This window comes from Mesoplodon bidens (genome assembly GCF_964165515.1).
Source record: "Mesoplodon bidens genome assembly, chromosome: 14".
NCBI classification, from domain to species: Eukaryota; Metazoa; Chordata; class Mammalia; order Artiodactyla; family Ziphiidae; genus Mesoplodon; species Mesoplodon bidens.
In genome coordinates, this window is record NC_138170.1 from 38,445,576 (window position 1) to 38,471,306 (window position 25,731).

A 25,731-nucleotide genomic window follows, 5' to 3' on the forward strand; every position below is an offset into this window, starting at 1 on the left:
AGTAAGGTGACTATATTAACTAATCTGCTGATGGGGACACCTAATTGGTTGCATTGTTGATCACATGGTCATTGATGCTAAGTATTTAAGCCAGGGTGCTGCCAGAAGGTTCAGAAGGTATGGGTCTGGGGATGGTGGAAAGGACACAGATAATGATAACGTTTGTGAGCTTCAACACTGAGGATGAGCACCCAAGGCAAGTTCGAGCAGCAGAATCTGGGGGTGAGATTTGCATATTGGCCTGCATATGCAGTCAAAGCGCATATACATTGGACTATACCTTTCTGCTTCTTTCTCTCTTTTTTTTTTTATTGTTGTTGTTGTTGTTGTTTTTTTTTGCAGTATGCGGGCCTCTCACTGTTGTGGCCTCTCCCGTTGCGGAGCACAGGCTCCGGACGCACAGGCTCAGAGGCCATGGCTCACGGGCCCAGACGCTCCGCGGCATGTGGGATCTTCCCGGACCAGGGCACGAACTTGTGTCCCCTGCATCGGCAGGTGGACTCTCAACCACTGTGCCACCAGGGAAGCCCCCCTGCTTCTTTCTCTTTCTTTCCCATCTCAAGGTACCCCCAAGGGCCATGTCTTGGGAACCCTGTGGTAATCACCTGCCTTGCTAGAGTGCATAACAGGTGCCTCACTGAGAAGAAGACAAACTTGATTTTGGAGGAAAGACAGTACCTGGGGGCAGTGACTTTAGGCCTGTCGGAGGCTAAAAGAAAAGAATTAGAGGGAAGGTAAATTAGCAGAAAATTTGGAGACAGATGGTAAAGAAGGAACGAAGCCCAGAGAAAGGAGAAGCTGGTCAGAGGTTGGGCAAAAAGGGGCCGAGGGAGCCTGGCCGGGCTCTTTGCCAGCAGAGGGTCCTGCTACGTGGTGGATGCACTCTTCTATTTCCATTTCACCAGACTCTGTTGTTGTTTACACTTTAAAATATTATGAGGTACAGCAGAGAGAGAGGAATGGTATGAAATACAGCAGAAGTTTGACAGTAACAAATATAACTAGGTGGCAAAATGAAAACAAGAAGATAAGAATAGATTAGGGCATTAAGAAAAACAAGGTATTTCTTTAGAAAAATAAAAGAGGAAGAGAAACTGAAGTCAAAAGAGGAATTTAAAGAAGACGAATTTTACTAAAGGGCTGGGAATTGGATGCTGGCACAAGAAAACAATTACTAGTCACAGAGGGCAGATCCAAGTTTGGGGGGTCCAGCGGCTTAAAGAGTTTGGGGAGGGGGCTTTCTAAGAGAAAGATTACAAAATTGTGCCTACAAAATTGTGCATACAGAATTGTGCATACAAAATTATGCATACAAAATTGTGCATACCAAATTAGAAACAGGCCTTGGAAGAGGCGTCTACCAAGGGTGGGCCCCGAAACTTAAACCAATAGCTTCACAGTAAATCATCTTGCCAGTCTGTGGTGGGGCTCACTGATCTCCCTGGCACCGCTCTGCCCCTCCGATGCCCTTTCCAGATGGCCTCCAGCACAGTCTGTGGGCAGGCCCTGCTCACCATCCTTCCCGAGCAGCCCTTGACTCTTAGGTACAGGTGAAGCCCCTTAGTGGGGACGCCAGGCCCTCCATGGGCCAGCCCAACCTCTCCCCTTCCACTTGGCACGTTACAGGTGATCAGCTCCACATTACTTGTCACTCCCTTAATACTCCAACACCAAATACTCATCTATTGCCTCTGCTTGGAATGTCTCCTCACTCACTCTTCACCTCCTCCTTCTGCTCATCCTTTAAGGACCCCTAACTCCCCTCATCCTGGGCTGGGTTATCTCGTGGCACTCGGCATACTTCTATCATGGGGTTGTCCTAGGGTAAAGCGGATTGCTGTCTGCTGCCTACCCCCCTACTTCCCATCCTCACACCGTATACTCCAGTAGTTAGGGACATGGGCTCTGGAGCAGACAGCTCAGCTCTAAATTCTGCTTGTGCAAACTTGAGCAAGTAGCTTAACCTCTCCGATACTTCCTCACTTATAAAAGGGGAATACCCACAGTGCTTACCTCATAGAGTTGTGTTGTGAGGGGTAAAGACAGTGATGCACATAAAGTCTTAGCCTGGGACGTGGACAGTGGTCAGTGGTGCTGAGCCCTGTGGCTTAGAGAATGGACACCACTGAATCCATTCTTGGACCTCCTGTGCCTGGCGCGGTGCCTGGTGTTTAGGAGGATCACTGAATTGAATCAAAACATATACTTTGGATTAACCTGGGGATGGTCAGTTTAAATGACTGAGAAATGAACATTATAAAATGCTTCCCTGCCCAAATTAAAATAGCTGTATTCTTGATGATAGAAAGGTATGCCAAAATGCAAAAATACAAGGATAAAGTAAAACTACTTGGGTGATCATATAATTTATCACATAAACAAACACTTTTGAGAGTGAATGGGCATGCTCTTACAATAGACCTTCCCAGGCAAACCAGGAAGTACGGTCATTCCACCTATAAGCTTCACTCCCCAAAGATGACATGGTTAACATTTTTGTTATATTACCTTCTAGTCTGTCTTTTCTTTTTTTTCCCCTTACACTTAGGTTGTAAATACTATTTTCTAACCTGCTTTTCTTTTTTTTTAAAGATTTATTTATTTATTATTTATTTATTTTATTAATTTTTGGCTGAGTTAGGTCTTAGTTGCAGCGCATGGGCTTCTCTCTAGATGTGGCATGTGGGTTTTCCCCTCTCTAGTTGTGGTATGTAGACTCCAGGGCTCTTGGGCTCTGAAGTTGTGGTGCATGGGCTCCAGAGTGTGTGGGCTCCGTAGTTTGTGGCACACGGGCTCTCTAGTTGAGGTGCACGAGCTTAGTAGTTGTCACGCACGGGCTTAGTTGCCCCACGGCATGTGGGATCTTAGTTCCCTGACCAGGGATCGAACCTGCGTCCCCTGCATTGGAAGGCGGATTCTTTACCACTGGACCACCAGGGAAGTCCCTGCTTTTCTTTTACTTAACAGTATGTCATGAAATCCTTTCATCAATAAGTATAGATTTTTACCACTATTTTTAATGACTGCATATTACTCCATTTGGATGTACCATAATTTATTTAACTCATCCTGTATTGATGGATATTCAGATTGTTTCTGACTTTTGAGAATTATAATATATTTATAAAGAAATTTCAAGTTGCTTACTATTACTCTGTAGATTGGAGTTTTGCAGGGACAATATCCAGGTGACCAGTTATTTTCTCTAAGGTGCTTTGCCCTCCACGGTCACCTCCAGAGTCTTATTTCTATCTTGTGGGCTGGCTAACTGTTCTCCCCATGGCATATGCAGAGAGAAGTTAGCATATCTCCCCACCGCCCGGTTAAATGGGATTAAAAGAGAGCCTTTTTGGGCTTCCCTGGTGGCGCAGTGGTTGAGAGTCCGCCTGCCGATGCAGGGGACGTGGGTTCATGCCCCGGTCTGGGAGGATCTCACATGCCACGGAGCGGCTAGGCCCGTGAGCCATGGCTGCTGAGCCTGCGCGTCCGGAGCCTGTGCTCCGCAACGGGAGAGGCCACAACAGTGAGAGGCCCGTGTACTGCAAAAAAAAAAAAGAGCCTTTTTATTTAAAAAACTAAGCATAAATGCTAACTAATATTACTGACAATTGTATTTGAGTGGGTGACGCACAATTTAGTCAAGAGGCAAAGAACCATGAATGCATGTCTTTAATTAGATACCTTACTTACTGGCCCTTAATTCTATTGCTGCTTGAGTAAAATGTTTTGTTCATTCATTCATATGTTCATTCATTTACAAACTACTAATCACACTCTTGTGCTAGTCATAGAGAAGCTTTCTGCAATCTAAATCAAATACAGTAAAACCGCATTTATGTGGATGCCTCTGGTTCATTAGAGGACTCTCAATGTGTTCTTCAAACACTCAAACACCTCACTTTAATTGAGAATACCAGCTACTACGTCTGCCAATTATATCCTGTCGGAACTCCAAGGCACATGAGCCCCTGGAGATCCTCAAGGGGCATAGCCAAGAGAACTTTGCAATCTCCAAATCTGGGAACTCCATAGTAGCGCTTCTTGGGGAGTGTTGTGGAGATGAAGACAGGTAGCGAAAAACAAAGCTGTGCTGAGGTGCAAATGTTGATGCTGGGCCATCAAACAGAGAACCTAGCAGGTCACAGAGGTATGGGATGCTGAAGAGTTCTGGATGGACTGAGTACTTAACAATAGTTTCAAAGAAGAAAAATGAGCCAAGACTTGTGAGCCTATTGGTAAAAAGACAGAGTTCTAAGCCAAAAATGAAGAGATGTTTGAGAAGTATTTGGGGGGAAAAGGCTAAAGATGGCCAAACTAAACAGGAACAGGCTTACATTAGGCCCTACATTAAAACTGATGTGATATGAAGAAGCCCCAGGTGAGTATTTTAGTTTTTTATTCCTATGTAACAAATTTCTCCCAACTTTGTGGCCTGAAACAATGCCCACTTATTATCTCATAGGTTCTGTAGGTTAGAAGTCTGGGTGCAGAATAGCTGGGTTCTCTGCTCAGGATCTCTTGCAAAGATGAAATCAAGGTGCTGGCAGGGGTGTGTTCTCATCTGGGGCTCAGGGTTCTCTTCTGCAGTCATTCAGGCTGTTGGCAGAATTCAGCTCCTTGTGGTTGTAGGACTGAGCCATGTTTTCTTCCTAGCTATTGGCAGGGGTTGCTCTCTGTTCCTAAGGCTGCTCTCAGGTCCAAGCTACATGGCTCACTCCATAGGCAGTTCACGACATGGCTATTTGCTTTCTACCAGGCCAACAGGAGAGTATCTGTGGCTGCATCTTGTCTCTTTTCAGGGCTCAGCTGATTAGGTCAGGCTTAACCAAGATAATCTCCCCTTTGATTAACTCAAAGTCAAGGTCAACTGATCAGGGACCTTAGTTATATCTGCAAAATCCCTTGTGTCATATAACGTAGCATATTCACAGGAATGAGAGGCCATCATATTCATAGGTCCTGCCTATACTCAAGGGGAGGGTGTTATAAAGGACATGTACACCAGGGGGCCAGAAATCTTGGGGGACATCTTAGAATTCTGTCTACCATAACAAGATAAAGCATAACAACTAGAAAAAGCATTTTTATTGTGGGACTTAAGGTCACTTCTTTTTAAACAGGAGTGCAGGAAACACAGTGCACGTGGATGCAAATGTTCTGGTGATAACAATTATGAACCTTTGAACAGCAGAACGAAAATCTCAGGAACCATATTACTGGATCATCCCCTTGGTTAAAGCCTTAGGTTAGGGGCAGTAGAGCAGGGGCAGTGTGGCAGTGTTCAAGTGGGGACAACATTCCACTTCTTTCTGCTGGAGCCCAGGGAGCTCATTATCTAAGACTACCAGTTAAGTCTTGAGGAACCATTCTGACTGAAGAACACTCTCAATGCCTAGGGTCCTAAGAGAAGGTCTTCAGGGAGTGGGCTCTTAGCAGAGGATGATCAGGATGGTGTGTAGTTTCTGGAGCCATGCAGGTGTGTATGGGAGTGGGGCGATGGGGAGATGTGGTGAAATGTCAATTTAACCTTCAATACCCAAGATAGGAGTGCCCACTTTTAACCTCCACACTCACTCTTAAGGGACAGACGTGCAAGATGTTGCATGTGAAAAGGCAACTGATAGAGGAGCCAGCTCCATCCCAGACCTGTTCCCCTCTTGCCCACCAGAGGTTCTTGTGGGTGGACCAATGAAGTACCCTTGTGGAAGCTTCTGGAGTATCGATCCCCATCTTACACAGGACTACCTTTTGTTGTTTGTTTAGGGTGAAGTAGAAAAGAATAGCTTTATTGTTTTGCTAGGGAAAGGGGGCCACAGAGGGCTAATGCTCTCAAAATTGTGTGTCCCCTACACAGGACTACATTTTATCTCACAAATCTCAGGCTGCTAAGTGCTCCATTATCACAAACTTCCACATTCCTTTAGGGGTCAAAATCAAGGGAGAAGGGAAGCAGGGGTTTGTCAGGGCCCTTCCCGTTCTGAAGAGATGCCCTACTCAGCCAGACTCCAGCAGAGGAGAGCAGCAGGCATCCTCGTAATCATGGGAACCAATTAGATAAATCCAGATACAGAGACTTAGGCTTCGAGTTAAGGACATTTGATACCCCAGCCTCTGAAACGCCTGACCCTGGTGGCTACTGTCCTGTGTTGTGGGTTGAACCAGTTAAACTCATGTTGTCAAAGCTGATGGACAAACATCCATTTGCAACTACTGAATGCCATCAGCATTGGGAAAAGGTCTTGGTGGAACCAAAAAGCAACAAAATTCTGAAACACCGGAGTCTGCAGGAACTTAAACCACCCACACTGGGGGAAACTACAAAGCAGTGCAGTGGTGGAGATGCCTGCTGGGTTTTGTGGCCACTCTAATGCTGCGCAGGTGGCTAGGATTATTCATTAGTGACATGAAGCACCTTCCTTGCAATGCTCAAGACTTAAATAAATGCTTCAGTAGAGTGGCAGTTTGCCCAGTTCGTGGCCTTCAGAGTCACTCAGAAAGAGTGTTACTCAGTGCTTTCAGGAAGTTATAGGTAAGCCTTGAGGGTCAACTGTTTTCTCTGCATGGAGGCCTGGGTGGAAAAATTAGAAGGAAGAGGGGCCCCGCTCTATACTTGTCCTCTAAGTCCTACTATCTGCCAGGAACTATTTTAAGTGATGTATGTTGGTTGTCCCTTTTCTACAGATAGGGAAGCCAAGGAAGGCTTAGAGAAGTCAACTGTTTGAAGCTGTATGAATAATAAGTGACAGAACTGGGATTCGAACCAGGTCAGCACAGGGTCAGCATCCTCGCGCATGGGGCCAGGCTGTTCTGGCCTCCTGCCACGCTGTGCTGCCTATACAACCCAGAGAGAGCACTCACAGAACGTGGCACTGTTTTTCAAGGCAGGTAATACAAATTAGATAAAAATGTCTAGTGCATAGAGGGCAGGAAAGCAGAGCGTGGGGTGCCTGGGTGGTGATGGTGGGTCTAGGGAGGTGTCCTTTTCTCTCTCCACTGCACACTGACTGCAGGATTCCTGATTGAGGTATTACAGAAATGCCACTCTCCACTTTAGGGCTATTGGTACTTGCAGCACTAGATGGCTGTCCTCAGGGTTCACTGCAGCTGAACGTAAATATAAACTCCGCCACTTCTAAGGGGGGGCCCGATGGTGCCCAGGTGTGTGGTTCCGGAGCAACTTTGCCTCAAGTAAATCAGTAGGTCCATATTAGAAGACACGTGTTAATTTATTGCAGCGAGATTTTATGTCTTAGTCAGTCATTAGTAAAATTTCGTACCAGAAATTCTTTCCTCTTTAATCTTGGTGGGATTGGTGTTACACATAACTCGACTATTAAGACAAGAATATCTTGCAGATAGGGAGGTCGTTCATCTAAAGGGTTTTTGCAGTGTGAAATGCAAATGTTCAGTGACAGGTATGCCAAGATCCCCCAAACCCTGCTTCATCTGCCATAAAGGGATCTAAGGAAAGGTTTGATTGTTTTGTTCACGCAAATAAGTAGCCCTTCTGCAGCTCTGCTCTCTTTGCAGCTCCAATTCTTTTACCATTTGTTCAGATGGAGTTTCTGGCCCCCAGAGGGCTGGTTCATCAACACCTTCTTTCCCTCTGTGTTCCCCAAAACAGACCTGGAATTTGGGGTCTACATTCACAGAAGGTGACGGTAAAGCAAACACGTTCTCTCTCCGCTGTCTCCTCTGTGGGTCCCTGTGACCAGCTCTTCCTTGTGTATTCCTCCCTCTGGGACAGCACACCTGGATGTTTCCATACCCGGGCTTCTGGGTTGATGGTGCCCTTGGTTAATTCTGGGAGACAGCGATGTCCACGCAGGAGTCATCCTTGCAGGAAGCCAGGAGTTAGGCGGCTCTGATTCTAACCCAACTCTGTCACGAAGTAGTTGTGGGACCTTGGCCAAGTAATTCCTATTGCCTCAGGTTCCCAGACTGGGACCAGTGATTGCTAAAGTCCTTACGGCTTTAAACATGATCCTGTAACGTGTGCTCTGCCCTGTGCAGAGGCCCTCAGTAAAGAACCTCATAATTAGCTCACGTTATTCAGGATGATATACCTCCTAATGTTTGTTACAGTGGCCCAGGGCTCTGCTGTTGGACTGCTTAGTTCAAATCCTGGCTCTGAGTGACCTTGGGCAAACTTTATAACCTGTCTATGCCTTAGTTCTCTCATCTGATAATAGTACCAGCATCGGGCTTCCCTGGTGGCGCAGTGGTTGAGAGTCCACCTGCCGATACAGGGGACATGGGTTCGTGCCCCGGTCCGGGAAGATCCCACATGCTGCGGAGCGGCTAGGCTTGTGAGCCATGGCCGCTGAGCCTGCGAGTCCGGAGCCTGTGCTCTGCAACGAGAGAGGCCACATCAGTGAGAGGCCCGCGACCACAAAAAAAAAAAAAAAAAATAGTACCAGCGTCATAGAGAACTTGTAAGATTTAAATAAGCTAATATACATAAACTACTTAACACAATCCTTGGTATACACTAAGTACTAAACGTTCACTGTTTTATTAATTTTATTATTCTCTAGAACTTGGAAAAACTATGGGCTTAAATTTCTACTAAAGTATAACCAGCAAGCTACTTCCCCTTCCAAAAAAAAAAAAATTTAGTCTTTATTTGGAGACTTGTACAGAAAGGAGTCGAACCCCCCCATACCCCAAGTTCTTACTAGAGTGTTGCCTTCACTTGGGAGTATGAAGAGGGGGACAGGAACTTCTCTGGGCTCTGAAGCAAGCCTTCCTGAGGCTGGCCCATGATCTGCTCCCATTCTGCCCTTCTGGAGTCCACAGACTCTGTCCCCTGCCCGCCAAGTACCCGACTATGCAGGGGAGCTTTCTGGCTCACCTACTCTCAGAACCCGTGGAACACTTGCAGAGCCTTCAATGGTCTTGTGGCAACAAGGGATCTCTGTGTCTTTCTCCCCCCACCCCTCATTATTTTCTCCCTTTCCTCCTTGGCTCCACCCTCTCCCATTTTCCTCCCTGGGGAGCCCCTTCTGGTCCTTCTCTCTATCTTCTTCTCATCCCCAAAGAGCCCTCCAAGGACTCATCCACAATGGTCTCAGCTTAGTGCCTCGCAAAAAAAAAAATTCTGTCCCTCTGCACCTTTCAGGAAAACCAACAGCCCAAAAAGTTTTGGAAAATAATTCATTATCTTTAATGGGATTTCGTTACCAAGCCCAGCCAGGGGGGACCTGAGTTCCCAGGAAATCTAAATTAATAAATGCCCTACCAAGGGGTGGGGCTGGGGGGGGGAGATATAAACTGAGATACGATTTCTTTTTGAGCTTTGCAATGAAGCAAAGTCTTACACATAAAGTCTTACACATAAAACGTAAAATGCCATCCAGCCAGGAAAAAGGATTTAAAGCATCCCCGAGAACCCCAGGACTCTTTGGAATCCATTTTGAGCAAAGTGGAAATATTTGGATGAGTGAAACGGCTGCTCTCTTGTAATTGGCATCTGGTTGATCAGGGACTGCTATCTAAGACCATGAGAGGGTTGTCAGGAAAATCAGTATATAGAACATTTCACTAACAAATTCCTAATTTCATCTGTGCCAGCCACAAAACTTATTGTACTCAGTTTGGCTCTTGAACGAAAGAGCAATTGGCGGGTACCTCTGGGGTCTTGGAAGAAGACTTAGAGAGGTTTGTTAGTCTATTAGAAAACAGAGGGAGCGGTTCTTCCCTTCAGCTGTAAACTCTAGAGAAGTCTATTAGAAACTCTCCATGTAGAGCTCGAATCACCTTCTCCCTTGATTCAATCACCCTGAACCATTAGGCTGGTTGAACACCACTTTAGACTGTGCACTATAAATAATTAAAATGTCAAATCATGTGCGGTCACCTGATGCAGCCCCAAGAGGAAGTGGTAATGCAGAGGATGTCTGACTTTGTGCCGAGCTTCTTGCTGATTGCCAAGATTTTCAAACTTCATCTCTAGCCCCAGCCTAGTTCTCTAAGCGCCAGCCCCATATTTCAAACTGGCACCATCCAGGCATTTGCTGCACCCAACAAACTCCACGGAGCAAATCCTGAAACTAGAACCTACCCCTCTTGGCCAGTTCTTCCTCCTGATGTTATGTTTCAAGACTATACTCCAGTCTTCAAGCCACAGAGTATGGCAGATGGCATTCTCTAAAAAGGCCATGTATTCATTTCCTAGGGCTGCCGTAACAAATGATCACAAACTTGGTGTCTTCAGACTACAGAAATGTATTCGTTCACTGTTTTGGAGGCCAGAAGTCCAAAATCAAGGTGTCGCCAGGGCTGTGCTCCCTCTGAAGGCTCTAGGGAGGATCTCTCCTTGCTTCTTCCAGCTTCTGGTGGCTCCTGGCATTCCTTGATTTGTGTTGGCATAACTCCAATCTCTGCCTCTGTCTTCATATGGCCATCTTCTCTGTGTGTCTCCTCTGTGTCTGTGTGTCATTCTTCTTTTTGTAAAGACATCAGTCACTGGATTTAGGGCCTACCTGAATCCAGTATGAACTCATCTGTGAAGACCCTATTTCTAAGTTAGGTCACATTCCCAGGTGTGGGTAGACATGAATTTTGGAAGGACACCATTTAACCCAATACAGGCTACAACAATATTTCCTATCCCACATGCACCTCTAGAACCTTGCCACTCTCCCATTAAGAGGTGAAGTCTTTCCCTGTTCCCTTGAACAGATTGAGCCTCTGAGCTGACTTCTATTAACACAGAACAGCAGAAGTGATGCTGTGTGACTTCCAAGGTCGGGCCATAAAAGACATACAGCTTCTGCCTACCTCTCTCTCTTATGACGCTTGCCCTTGGAATAAACCACCATGCTGTGAGGAAGCCTAAGCACAAGGAGGGGACCGCATGGAGAGAATCTGAGGGCCCTCACCCCTCAGTCCCAGCTGAGCTCCCAGAGACTGCCAGCACCAAGGTGCCAGTTGTGTGAGCGAGCCATTTGGGAAGAGGGTCCCCTAGCCCTCAGTCAGCTGCCCTGATTGATGCTACATGGAGCATAAATGACCCATCCCCACTGAGCCCTGCCCAAATTGCTTATGTCTAAGCAAAATAAATGATTGTTGTTTTAAGCCATTAAGTTTCAGGCTTAAAACTTTTGTTTTTTATGCAACGTTGGATATCTGGACCACAAAGCCTAAAACCTCTGGAGCACTGTAACCCTTCTGTCCTAAGAGCCCTCCAACCAGTGAATCCACAAGTCTCTTCTCTTCCTTCTGCCCCCACCTGGCCCCCACCTAATTATTTCACAATGGATTGCATCCTTAGCATCTCTTTTTTTATATATAAATTTATTTATTTAAAAAAATTTTGGCTGCGTTGGGTCTTTGTTGCTGCGCACGGGCTTTCTCTGGTTGCGGCAAGCGGGGCTACTCTTCGTTGCAGTGCACGGGCTTCTCATTGCAGTGGCTTCTCTTGTTGCCGAGCACCGGCTCTAGGCGCACGGGCATCAGTAGTCATGGCACATGGGCCCAGTAGTTGTGGCTCGTGGGCTCTAGAGCGTAGGCTCAGTAGTTGTGGTGCACAGGCTTAGTTTCTCCATGGCATGTGGGATCATCCTGGACCAGGGCTCGAACCCGTGTCCTCTGCATTGGCAGGTGGATTCTTAACCACTGCACCACCAGGGAGGTCCTGCATCCTTAGCATCTTAACTGGCCTGTGGATTTGCGTCCCTCTTTCCTCCACCCTACCAAATGATCTCTAGCACAGTTTGGTTTTGCAACTATCTTGCTCAGAATTCATTGATGGATCTCCATTGCTTACAACCTTTCCTCTCATTCCTTAACTGAGAGATAAGACTTCTTTAATCTGACCTCAGTTTATTTTTCCTGCCTTATCTCCTATGTCTTCTCTATAAGGATTCTATACTTCCAGCAAATCAGACAACTCACCATTCCAAACACATCTTGAGCTCGCTCTTCTGCCTGGATAACTTGGTTTACTTTCTCAACATTTAATAATGCTTTCTGAGCACTATTCATGCCAGGCAATGTGCAGGAAACTAAGGAATACTGAAACATTGCCCCCCCCCCATCTTCTCACTTCATCTAACTGAAATTCTACCCATTTTCCAAGTCTCTGCTCCAAACCTCACTTCCTCCATGAAGCCTCCCCAGATCCCTTACCCAAAAATGATCTTTGTGGTACTTCCTTGGTGGTCCAGTTAAGACTTCACCTTCTAAAGCAGGGGGTGCGGGTTCGATCCCTGGTCGGGGAGCTAAGATCCCATGTGCCTCCTGGCCAAAAAACCAAAACATAAAACAGAAGAAATATTGTAACAAACTCAATAAAGACTTTAAAAAAATGGTCCACATCAAAAACAAAAAAAAAAAACAAAAAACTTTGCTTTCCTCTGAACTCTTCTTACATCTTCTTCTCCAAACAAGCCAAGCCTGTGACCACACCAAGTTTCCCAAGCCTCTCGGCCCTTGCATGTGCTGCATGTTTTTCCTTCACCCCTTTCCAACTTGCTAACACCCACTAACCTTCATACCTCAACTCAGGTATCAATTTCCTTTGAGAAATTTTCTGTGATCCACTTGCTCTGTCTTACATTTCCCCATGTGTGATTACCTGAGGTGCAGGATAGATCCCACGCCTAACTCTGGCCCTGGGAGGGCATGGACTAGGGCTTTTACTCCTGTAGCCTGTGTACCCAACCCATGGAGAGGGCTCCATACATGTTGTCGAGTGACTGAATGTTGAATACATGAGGAACTCACTAGAAATATCTCAAAGACCTTTTGACATGGCTGAATATAGGAAAATTATTTGGAAATGAAGTTTTGCTTAGCCTTAAAGGTTCATGGCTGTATTTCATGTTCCTAGAGGTTATTTTTGAGCTAGGCTCCAGGTAAAGGAACTCTATATATTTCTTTTTGCTGGCTTCCAAACATATTTTGGTAATGAAGAAACATTTCAACCAGAAGACAACCATTTTAGCATTTTGCTGATTGTTCTTTGTCCTCTGTATAAAAGTCTTATTTCTTCAACAAAATTATAAATTTTTCAAGCATAGGGACTGCATATTCTCTCTCTTATGATTTTCTCATAGTCCCTATTTTGTATTGGGAACATATAATCCCCTCAATATTTATTCAGCAGATCTTTGTGGGGAGATATGACTAACCACCCCCGTCCAACAGATTTCTGTCAGTATCCTTTGAAAAAAATTGCTTTTGTGTGTAGCAATCTAAAAAGCTGCTTCCCAGCACTCAACAAAAAGTGTCCGGAATTGCTCAACTTTAGAAAACGCATAATCTTCCATCAGGATAGCGCAAGACCGCATGTTTCTTTGATGACCAGGCAAAAACTGTTACAGGTTGGCTGCGAAGTTTGGTGTCATCTGCCGTATTCACCAGACATTGCACCTGCGGATTTCCATTTATTTCAGTCTTAACAAAATTCTTGTAATGGAAATGGAAATTCAATGGAAAAAATTTCAATTCCCTGGAAGACTGTAAAAGGCACCTGGAATAGTTCTTTGCTCAAAAAGATAAAAAAATTTTGGGAAGATGGAATTATGAAGTTGCCTGAAAAATGGCAAAAGGTAGAGGAACAAAAGGGTGAATATGTTGTTCAATAAAGCTCTCGGTGAAAATGAAAAATATATATATATAAAAAATAAAAAGCTGTTCCTTTGCTTGAATGAATGGAGAATGTAGCTCTTAGATGTGGACCATTGTAAGAAGTGAATTCTAAAGAGAACTGCATTGTGGGAGCAATTCCCCATCTCACACTCTTTAACTTGTCTTTCCTTTTGGGGATAGAAGGGTGAACCCTGAGTTTCCTGGGATGTCATTATACATCCTGCGGTTTAATCATCCAAGACTTGCCCCCCCTCTCCATGTATCCCCGAGGACTGTGAAGATATTACTGTGGGAGAGAGGTAAGCTCTTTAAAAAAATCCAAGTTTCAAGCTAGAGTTAGGTGACCTCTCTTAGGCTCTAATGTTAAATTTGAGACTCTTGAGAGCATTTGCTGAGGGAATCCATCATTCTTTTATCTTGTATTTCCTGGGTCTTACTCGATATGATGACTCTAGGGGAAAAAATACCACGACTAGTACTTGAACTGCTGGCACCTATAGTATCTTGAATTAATGTTACTTGCCGCTTTATCCAGGAGCAGTTCTGCCGTGAAATACTCAGCTCTAAAAGAAATGAGACTACTGAGAAGGATTCTTTTGAGTGTCTCTGGCATGCAGAGAGGCGATGGGGATCTGTGTGTGTACGTGTGGGAAAGTGAGGGGGTGATAAATTGTGTGCTACTTTTCCTTTAAGAGCACGTCCTTTTATTCCTGACACTTAAAAAGACACTGTCAAAAAGATGTTTTACTGATCTGACTTTCTGTGCAGGAGAACGTGCAACAGTTACCTAGTAAGTGGTTTTATAGGGAGTTTCACCCACACGTTATAATAAACTGAGCCCAAAGATAACATATCTTTTGTGCTTTTACAGTGCTTGGATGATAACTGTGAAAAATTATCTAGTGGAGGTTAGCAAACTGTACCTGTGGTCTTTTTCTCATGACCTCTGTATGATAAAGTTTACTTTCTTGGAGCATGATGCATTGTCAAATAATAGGTTTGCTTGTCTGGCCAACAAGAAGTAATTGAGGAGTGTTATAGTTTTACAATCCGTGTTTCAATGACTCTGCTGCTTTTGAGTTGTTAGACCTGAACAAAATGGGTCAATGTTGAAAGAATAAAGTTTTTTTCTCTCTCTCCCCCTCCTGCATCTCCCACCTTCTTTATGGAGGTGTTTTGACAGGGAAGGATGGGATGTGGGCCTTGACTATGATGATTCTCTGCCCAGGCATCCCAGCTTTCAGTTGGGGCTTGAGGTGGGAGATCTTGGTTCTAGTTCAATGACTGAGAGCAAATTTGGATTCGACTTACCAAAAAATATCTACTGAGCACCCTTGTCTTTCTTCTGTCCTTGGAGAGAAAAATAGGCTAACAAGCTTACTTTGGTATAAAGATTCGTTGGACCTCAGATCTATGTCTTTAAGGAACAATTTTCCCTGCACATTCTTAAGACTTGTTAGAAGCCGGTTAAAGTTGAGTGACCCGGATGATCTAGGACAGGAAGTTTTTGATTAAAGAGCTTTTGATTTTTGCTACATTCCGTTTTCTCTGGGGTTAGGTCTTGCCCAGGATTTTACAAAGTGTGTTCCATATAACACTAGTTCCATGAGATGCTTTGTGGTGAAGTGAGTTTGGGAAACAGTGCACCTAATCTAAAACCTTATTTCAGGGTCATCTAATGGTGAACATTAGCATATTAAAGGCTTGAAGAAGTCCAATAGCAGAGAAGCACCTTAATTTTGACATTTCCCAAAGAAGATCACAGAATCCCACCCCACCCCGCAACGTCCTGCAGAGCTAGTATGCTGCATAATGTATTGGGGGGAATTCTGAAAAACCGAGGTTTTGGTGATTCATAAAAATAGCCATCATATTTTCCAGGAAGAAACCATTGACAGGTCAATCACTGCTTCCTTCCACCAACACATACACATATGCACTTGTCTTAGAAATGTTTTTTTTTAATAGCCTATTAAGATTAAAAATTGAGAGCTTCTCCATGCATAGAAAGGGTTATTTTACTGCTCTGGGGGCCAAGGAGATTTTAGGAAAATAACTTATATAAGATAAATGACTAGGATTCACATTTGTGTAGGAATATTTGATGGACTTATTTGTGTTTGCTGATGGTGGTGGTTACTAGAATGCAAGGAGAGTATAAAGGACTGGTATCCAAAATATACAAAGAATTCTTAAAACGCAACAATAAGAAAACAAACAACTCAATTAAAAAGTGTAAAGCCGAAGCCAAAGACACCTCATGTCTGTTACATATATATATCAGACAAGATATAAGGATGGCAAAAAGCATATGTATGAAAAGATGCTCCACATCATATGTCATTAGGGAAATGCAAATTAAGGCAACAGTGAGGTACTGCTACACACCTATAAGAATAGCCAAAATTTGGAACACTGACAACACCAAACGCTGGTGGGGATGTGAAGCAACAGTCACTCTCATTCATTGCTGGTGAGAATGCAAAATAGTAGAGCCACTTTGGAAGACAGTTTGGCAGTTTCTTACAAACTATACACACTCTTACCACACGACCCAGCAATTGTGCTCCTTGGTATTTACCCAAAGGAGTTGAAAAATTTAAAAAAACCTGCACATAGATGTTTATAGCAGCTTTATTCATAACTGCCCAAACCTGGAAGCAACCATGATGTCCTTCTGTAGGTGAATGGATAAACTATGGTATATCCAGAAAATGCAATGTTATTTAGCATTTAAATGAAAAGAGCTTTCAAGCCCTGAAAAGACATGGAGGAATCTTAAGTCCATTACCAATCAGAAGCCAATCTGAAAAGTCTACATACTGTATGATTCCAACTTTGTGACACTCTGGAAAAGGCAAAACTATGGAGACAGTAAAAAGATCAGTGGTTGCCAGGAGTTGGGGATGGAGGAAGGATAAATAGGAGATGTACAGAGGATTTTTAGGGCATTGAAAATACTCTGTATGATGCTATAATGATGGATACATGTCATTATACATTTGTCCAAACCCATGGACTACACAACTCCAAGAGTGAACCCTACTATAAACTATGAACTTTGGGTGATTATGATGTGTCAGTGTAGGTTCATCAGTTGTGACAAATATACCACTCTGGTGAGGAGTGTTAATGGGGGGAATATGCATGTGTGGAACAAGGGGTACATGGGAAATCTCTCTACCTTCCCCTCAGTTTTGCTGTGAACCTAAAACTGCTCTAAATAAGTAAAGTCTTAGAAAAAAATGCAGGGAGGGGCCTGCTGGGGGAGAATTTACTCTAACAAACAAGTGTTAGGCATGATTAGTCAAATTCAGAAATAGGGCTCTGGGGGTCAAAAGGGGGCAGTGATCTTTCTCTGGTGTGCTGGCTGCTGCCCTGCATGTGTCACCCTCATGGTGGCATCCTCCCTGCAGAAGGCTGTGTGTGTCAAGTTCAAGGAGCCCGAAAACTGCTTTGAGACATCTCTAAAAGATACTAACAGAGGGAAGGACAGCTATTAGATAGAGTGACAATGACAGGGCTCAGGGAGAGTGACTCTGTAGCCAAGAAGTGGAAAGTGATGGCAGCTTCAGCAGTGGTCTGGGGAAGCATGAAGATGGGTTTTGGAGATGAGCAGTGACAGCTATATGGCATGTGAGAAGAAGATGGGATTAAACCGGCAGTTCTGGGGGCACTCCCCACTCCCAGGGGCTGGGAATCTTGAAAGCAGGCCTTGGGACTAGTAGAAGCTAGTTCCAGTATATTAATAGGACTTAATTTTACCCATAGGGTAAAACCCATGGACATCCTTCCAATTACTGAAGTAATTACACTCCTGGCTAATCCAGCCCAACTGTTTCAGATAGAAGAGACAAGTGCCTCAGGGAGTACAGCTGGGACATCATACAAGAACACTTAGGATGGTTGTATTAGTTAGCTATTGCTGTGTAACAAATCACCCCAAACCTTAATGGCTTAAGACAACAATAAACATTTATTATCTCACATAGTAGTTTAGGAATTTGGGAGCAGCTTAGCTGGGTGATTCAGTCTCAGAGAGTTGCATGTGGTCCAAGTCAAGAAGTTGGCTGAGGCTACAGTCATCTGAACGCTTGACCTAAGGATCCACTTCCAAGATGGCTTCCTCACAAGGCTGTGGGCAAAGTCCTCAGTTCCTGGCTGGCTGTTGGCAAGAGGCCTCATGTGGTCTCTCCATAGATCTGCCTGAATGTCTTCATTATGTGGCAGCTGGTTCTCCCCAGAATGAGTAATCCAAGAAAAAACAGAGAAGAGGCCACAGTGCCTTTTATAACCCAGCCTTGTAAGTCACACACTGCCACTTTTCTATATTCTCTTGGTTAGAAGCATGTCACTAAGTCCAACTCACGCTCAAGGGGAGGGGTATTAGGCTCCACCTTTTGAGGAGGGAAGTGTCAAAGAAATTGTGGACATATTCAAAAACCACCACAATGGGGTTCACTTGTATTTAATCCCTTCAAGAAGTTAAAAGGTTAACAATCATGTCAGGAAACATATGAGAGAAGGACTTTATTTGGAGGAAGGTGTGGATAAATTTGCTGGCCTGCCCAGAGGTGAAATCTATTGTGAGTCATAGAAATTCTTTTTTATTTATTTTGAAATCAAAAGGTGGGCTTCACACATGACTGCTTGTTAAACTGGATGAAATTTAAAATAGCTTAAACATTTGGGAAAGAGGGGAGATGATTAGTTCTCAGGATATATTAAATGTCCTCACATAAGAAGGGAGTCAGCTATTGGGAAGGGCTGCTTTGGAAAACATATGCTGTGTCAAACTCCACCAACAGATGCAGAATCTGCTGCTAAAGTTAGCTCACTGAGAACAGAGCTGGATGGGCTGCCATCACAGATGTCTCTGGAACCAGCACCCAAGACAAATATAATTCTTACCACTGGAAAGCAAGGCCCCACACAAGAGCCTTCTCACCCTGGTGGAGGGGTTGAAGGGAAGTGCGAAGGCAGATTTATGACCCCAAATGCTGACTCTTCTGTGATTCTGGAGGATAACAGATGATTTTTAAGCCACGAGGTGTCCTGGTATTTTGCATTTCTAAATTTGAGAATCCCTCATAAGGTGAATTCTTCGTTACTTTAGGCGGAACCCATGCTGTGTAAAATCCAAGGCTGGATTGGAAAGGTTTTAAAACATGTTTTTTTGAGATTTATAGTCTGAAATGTTGGAAGCAGAGGAGACAATTGTTCCAAATGCCTAAAACACTAAAAGAGGGGTCAGAAAAATGACAATAATGAAAAATGATTTAAATTATTTCATTAGCACAGGAACCAAATGCTTTTCCCAAATAAGAAGAGGACGCCGTTTCATGGCAGATGACAAGTGATGTCATGTGCTGAGCTTCCAATACATTATAGGGCAGGATTTCCCCAAAGTGGGTTTCACAGAGTTTAGTCCACAGGGATACCTCACAAAAGAAGGATTCTCTGATAAGTAAAGCTGGGGAATGATGAAAACACAGTTCCCCTTTTGGAGAGTCATGGGCACATCAGCATTTTAATGGCTCTAAGAAGCCCTTAAATGAAGAAATTTGTTTAATTTTGTTTAGCTCCTTAGTTCTCAAACATATAATCCTGGATTTTCCCCCCTCTAAATTCTATTAATTTCCAGCTCCTATTTCTATCCCTTTAGAATGTACACTTCACAAGGACAGGTCAGTTTTATTCACGATTCTATCCCCAGGATCATGCCTGGAACTGTTCACAAAGGCACCATAAAGTAAGGGGGCTTAAGCTTCAGGATTGCCCTTTTGTGTGCCTATATCTAGTTTTGTATTCAGTTTTGTGTTCTTTCCTTTAAAAAGGACCTCCACGATTATTATAAGCTTCAGGTCCTGTAAAACCTGGATCTGCCCCTGCCTGGAACACACAAGGCGCTCAACAAATATTTACTGAATAAATGAATGAACAGATACTAGGAAACCAGTGTTCCTTGGAATACACGTTGGAAAACACCATTGTTGAGACAGGAGACTCCAAACAGGAGGGCCCCGTGGTTAATGTTCATATTAGATCGAGGAGGTAGGAGAGAGGAATAAAATCTCACCTGGGAAAGAAAATAACTGCAAAATATTGGAGTTGGAAATAAAGTCCAACTGATTTGTGACTGATGAAGAGGGCTCACCAGTGTCTTTTTTAAAAAATAAATTTATTTATTTTATTTGTTTATTTTGGGGGGCTGTGTTGGGTCTTCGTTGCTCAACGCGGGCTTTCTCTAGTTGCAGCGAGCAGAGGCTACCCTTGGTTGAGGTGCTCAGGCTTCTCATTGCAATGGCTTCTCTTGTTGCGGAGCATGGGCTCTAGGCATGTGGGCTTCAATAGTTGTGGCATGTGGGCTTCAGCAGTTGTGGCTCGTGGGCTCAGTAGTTGTGGCTTGCAGGCTCTAGATCACAGGCTCAGTAGTTGTGGTGCACGGGCTTAGTTGCTCTGTGGCATGTGGGATCTTCCCGGACCAGGGCTCGAACCCATGTCGCCTACATTGGCAGGCGTATTCTTAACCACTGCGCTACCAGGGAAGCCCTCACCTGTGTTTTGTGTGCTCGTCTGTTAGTTTTCTGACGTAATGTTGGAGAATTTCATTATGAGGGTTCAGAGAGCAGACGAAGATCACAACGCAATTTTTAGTCATCTCACTCAGCCACAGAACTTCCTGAGGGTCCTGGTGTTCCTGGATAGAGACCCTCAGCAGCTCCTAGTGCTGGCGAATGCTCTGCCAGCCTGGAGTCGGGTCCTTCTTAGATGTGGTAAATTGGATGCTGACAGTGTTGGATCATGAACAGAGTTCCATAAAACCCAGGGGCTGTCCTGGTCTGACTCTTCCCACCAGTTTTCCCCCTTTCAATTCTAAATTCGGGTTTGACCCTTAAGTAATGAGGCAGGTTTTTTTTTTTTTTTTTTTGCAGTACGCAGGCCTCTCACCGTTGTGGCCTCTCCCGTTGCGGAGCACAGGCTCTGGACGCGCAGGCTCAGCGGCCATGGCTCACGGGCCCAGCCGCTTCGCGGCATGTGGGATCTTGCCGGACTGGGGCACGAACCCGTGTCCCCTGCATCAGCAGGCGGACTCTCAACCACTGCTCCACCAGGGAAGCCCGAGGCAGTTTTTTTAATAGTCCCATCAGACTTCACATGTCCAGATGAACAGTGCCTTTTAAAGATGGTACCTTGGGGAGCAGCACACAGGCTCCAATACAGCTGTTACTAATAAAAGTGTTTGTGGCCCTCTTTTGGAATTGCCTTTTGTGTCAATTATGAGGTGCACGAGACAAATCCATCCCCTTGACCATATGTTGTTTTTGACCAAAAATGGTCTTACCCAGGTTATCCTGAAAAATGGTCCAGCAGAGTCAGCTGCCTTGATTTTAGAATCACTTCAGGATTTTTATTCAAACTCACTCAAATTCACTGTCAAAAGACAAAACATTGCCGATATTGAGATTGTTCCAAAATATCTGCCATATGATCTGAAGGCAACTCCCCAAGAGGAGGTAAAACCATTTTGAGCCTGGACAGCATCTCCACAGAGCTTGGAGGCTTCTGAGAGGGCTGCCTTCAAGGGGATAGTCTTTGCTGTCATTCATCATTTGTCAAGTTCTAATAGAGTTTTCATTTGTCTGAATCCTGGCTGTTCATCAGAATCACCTGGGGAGCTTTGTAAACCCTCCATGTGCAGACCTGCTCCCCAGAGGTTCAGGTTCAACCGGTTTGGGGTGGGGCCCAGACATTGATCTTGTATTTGCGTGTGTGTGCATGTGTGCATGTGTGCGTGATTTGAATGTTCAGCCAGGATTAACCTCCACGTTAAAGAACCGATCTTATTAACTTTGGTCACCGTTGTTCCTATTTAGTTTTTCTGTTGGGATAAAAATGCGTTGTGACTAGGGCCAAGAAGCACCACTGAAGGTTAATCAAACACAGATGGGGGAAAAGTTTTGTGGGCTGAACTGTCATTAGCAAAACTGGCACTGTGTACCATGACCTCTAGGGGGCAGACTCTAATACATTAATAAATGCAAAGAATGTGTTTAATAGCTTTCAAGAATAAAACAATCCTGGGAAATAAAAGGAAAAGTGGTCATAAGTTTTGTTTATGATTAGATCACCTGCCTCAGGTGCCTTATTTTACTAAGTCCCCTAAATGCCATGATTTCTTCAAAGGTACCAGCCATGCAACTGTCAGTGCTAATGATAGAAGAGAGAGTGGTAGAGAAAGAAAAGTTGCTGATGTATTTTGAGCACTGTGTGGAGTGCACTGCACCCATTATCTCATTTAATACTGCATAACTCTATGAAACAGCATTGTCACCGCCTTTTTATAGATGAGGAAGTTTTGTATACATAATGAGGTCCAGAGGGATGAAGTCACTTACACAGTGTTACACAGCCAGTAAGTATTAAGAGTAGATCAGGAAAAAAAAAAAAAGATCAGAGTTTAAAATTCAGGTCTTTCTGATTCCTAAGTCCATGCTCTTTCTTTATGCACACAATCTTTCTGGGGAAGGATGATGCTTTAGTGTGTAAATTTTCGTTTTTGTTCTTGTCATCACAGCTCAGATTAAAGAGAGTAGTTTGGTGCTATTCTTGTCAGTCTTGTCAGAATGATTGTAAGTGATGTGTATCTAAACTGTAGATGTACAATCTTTCATAGATGAGGAGAGTCAGATTCTTTGTCCAAATACCAGCTGTGAGGTTTAAGGAAAAAAGTTCTGGGCTATAAACCTATGTGAAAATGGTTCAAACTGCCTATATCCCCTGAGAGAATAAAAGCTCTGTGAGGGCAGGGCTCTGTCTATCTCACTTATCTGGTGCTTGGTACATGATAGTTATGCAAAGATATTTGTCAAATACCCAAGCTGAAGAATGAATGCGTGCATGGCTGCATGAAAGTCTTGAGATCAAACTTACATTCTTGGCTATACTGCAAAGCTACAGTCATCAAAACAATATGGTGCTAGCACAAAGACAGACATATAGATCAATGGAACAGGATAGAAAGCCCAGAAATAAATGCACACACATATGGTCAATTAATCTATGTCAAGGAGGCAAGAATATACAATGGAGAAGACAGTCTCCTCAGTAAGTGGTGCTGGGAAAACTGGACAGCTACATGTAAAAGAATGAAATTAGAACATTCTCCAACACCATATACAAAAATAAACTCAAAATGGATTAAAGACCTAAAGGTAAGACTGGGTACTATAAAACTCCTAGAGGAAAATATAGGCAGAACACTCTTTGACATAAATTGCAGCAATAGTTTTTTGGATCTGTCTCCTAGAGTAATGCAAATAAGAACAAAGGCAAACAAATGGGACCTAATTAAACTTAAAACCTTTTGCAAACAAAGGAAACCATAAACAAAACAAAAAGACAACCAACAGAATGGGAGAAAATATTTGCCAACAATGCAACCGACAAGATTAATTTCCAAAAATATACAAACAGGGCTTCCCTGGTGGCGCAGTGGTTGAGAGTCCGCCTGCCGATGCGGGGGACGCAGGTTCGTGCCCCGGTCCGGGAGGATCCCACATGCCGTGGAGCGGCTGGGCCCATGAGCCATGGCTGCTGAGCCTGCGCGTCCGGAGCCTGTGCTCCGCAACGGGAGAGGCCACAGCAGTGAGAGGCCTGCGTACCAAAACAAACAAACAAAACAAACAAACAGCTCATACAGCTTAATACCAAAAAAAAAAAAAAACCCAATAAGCAAATAATCCAATCAAAAAAATGGACTGAAGATCTAAATTGACATTTCTCCAAAGAAGACATACAGATGGCCAACAGGTACATGAAAAGATACTCAACATCACTAATTATTAGAGAAATGCAAATCAAAACTACAATGAGGTACCATCTCACACAGGCCAGAATGGCCATCATCCAAAACTCTACAAATAATAAGGGCTGGAGAGGGTGTGGAGAAAAAAGAACACTTCTGCACTGTTGGTGGGAATGTAAATTGGTGCAGCCACTATGGAGAGCAGTATGGAGGTTCCTCAAAAAAACTAAAAATAGAGTTACTGTATGTTCCAGCAATCCCACTCCTGGGCATATGTCCAGAGAAAACTATAATTCAAAAAGATACATACAGCCCACTGTTCACAGCAGCACTATTTACAATAGCTAAGACATAGAAGCAACCTAAATGTCCATCAACAGATGAATGGATAAAGAAGATGTGGTATATATACACAATGGAATATTACTCAGACATAAAAAAGAATGAAATACTGCCATTTGCAGCAACATGGATGGGCCTAGAGATTATCATACTAAGTGAAGTAAGTCAGACAGAGAAAGACAAATATCATATGATATTGCTTATATGTGGAATCTTTAAAAATGATGCAAATGAACTTATTTACAGAAGAGAAATAGACTCACAGATACAGAAAACAAACTTATGGTTACCAAAGGGGAAAGGGTGGGGAGGGATACATTTAGAAGTTTGGGATTAAAATATACACATTACCATATATAAAATAGATAACCAACAAGGACCTATTGTATAGCACAGGGAACTATACTCAATATCTTATTAAAAACCTATAATGGAAAAGAATCTAAAAAAGAATATATATATAAAACTATATATATATAAAAGAATATATATATCTGAATCACTTTGCTCTATACTGGAAACTAATACAACACTGTAAATCAACTATATTTCAATAAATTTTTTTTAAAAAACAATAAAAATTACATTATTGGGTCTGAAACGTTAGCCGTATAATCTTGTCTAAGTCCTGTCTCCTATTTGGACCACAGCTTCCTTATCAGTAAGTTGAAATGATGGTTCTAGATGATACATAAGATTCCTTCCAGATCTAACACTTCTAGGACTCAGCTTTTACCCTCTCACTGGATAAATGAATGTGAAGAGGTTTTCTGGGGTTCAGCTCTGGTGTCAGAAATTTACAGACAGAGGGAAATGGTGGGAGAGACCCTCAGAACATGATATGGTCTTTAAGAGCCCAAGGCAGAGAAACTTTACTGCTGATGGTGAGGAGGCCTGAATGTGGGAACAGGAAATAACAAGGGAGGAGCTGGGGAAACATACAACTTTTTTTTTTTTTTTTTGCGGTACGCGGGCCTCTCATTGTTGTGGCCTCTCCCGTTGCGGAGCACAGGCTCCGGACGCGCAGGCTCAGCGGCCATGGCTCACGGGCCCAGCCGCTCCACGGCATGTGGGATCTTCCCAGACCGGGGCACGAACCCATGTCCCCTGCATCGGCAGGCGGACTCTCAACCACTGCGCCACCAGGGAAGCCCCATACTCACAACTTTAAATAAATCTTTGTTGTTTTATCTTTTAAAGTAAAAAAGAGATGGTGTATCATACTAAGTGAAGTAAGTCGGACACATAAAGACAAATATATGATATTGCTTATATGTGGAATCTAAAAAATGATACAAATGAGCTTACTTACAAAACAGAAACAGACTCACCAGCAGGTCAGAGGGCCAGAGGAGAGGGCTTTGGTACTGGCCGCCCCGTTGTGTCTCTCTGTGAGGACAGTTCCTGCCAGGCGGCCCCTCCTCATGGGGGGGCTCCAGCTCTCACTGGCTTCCATCAATACGACTCCTTCCAGGCCCCTCAAGCTGAGAGATGGAAACTGCTGCCCTCTCTTGCTGCTCCTGGGACCTCCACACCCCTCAGGGTTCATTTCATCCTGACAACCCCTCTGTAAAGAGCCCCTTCATTAAACTCTTCAGTCAAACACTACTGAGTGGGTTCTGATTCCAGCCAGGCCTTGCCTGATTCCCCGGTCCTTGCCCTTCTACCGCAGCTGTCTCCCTTGCAGGTCTAAAGCCTCATCAGCTGAAGCTGCTCCCAGCTGCTGGTCCACTCTGGGGAACTCCCACACTCTTCTTCTGGGACCTCTCTCCTCTGCCCTGCCACACACTTCAATCTATCTCTTCTTCTCCCAACTGTCTCTATTCCAGGCCATCACCTCCTTTACTGGCCTTCTGCTCTGAAATGTCTGTCCTGGTTTCTGACTCTGTTAAAACTCCTTACAATGGATCAAAGATGTCTATTAGGCTCCTGCTATATGCCTGGGATTATACTAAATGCATTCATACATGTTATCTCTGTTAATT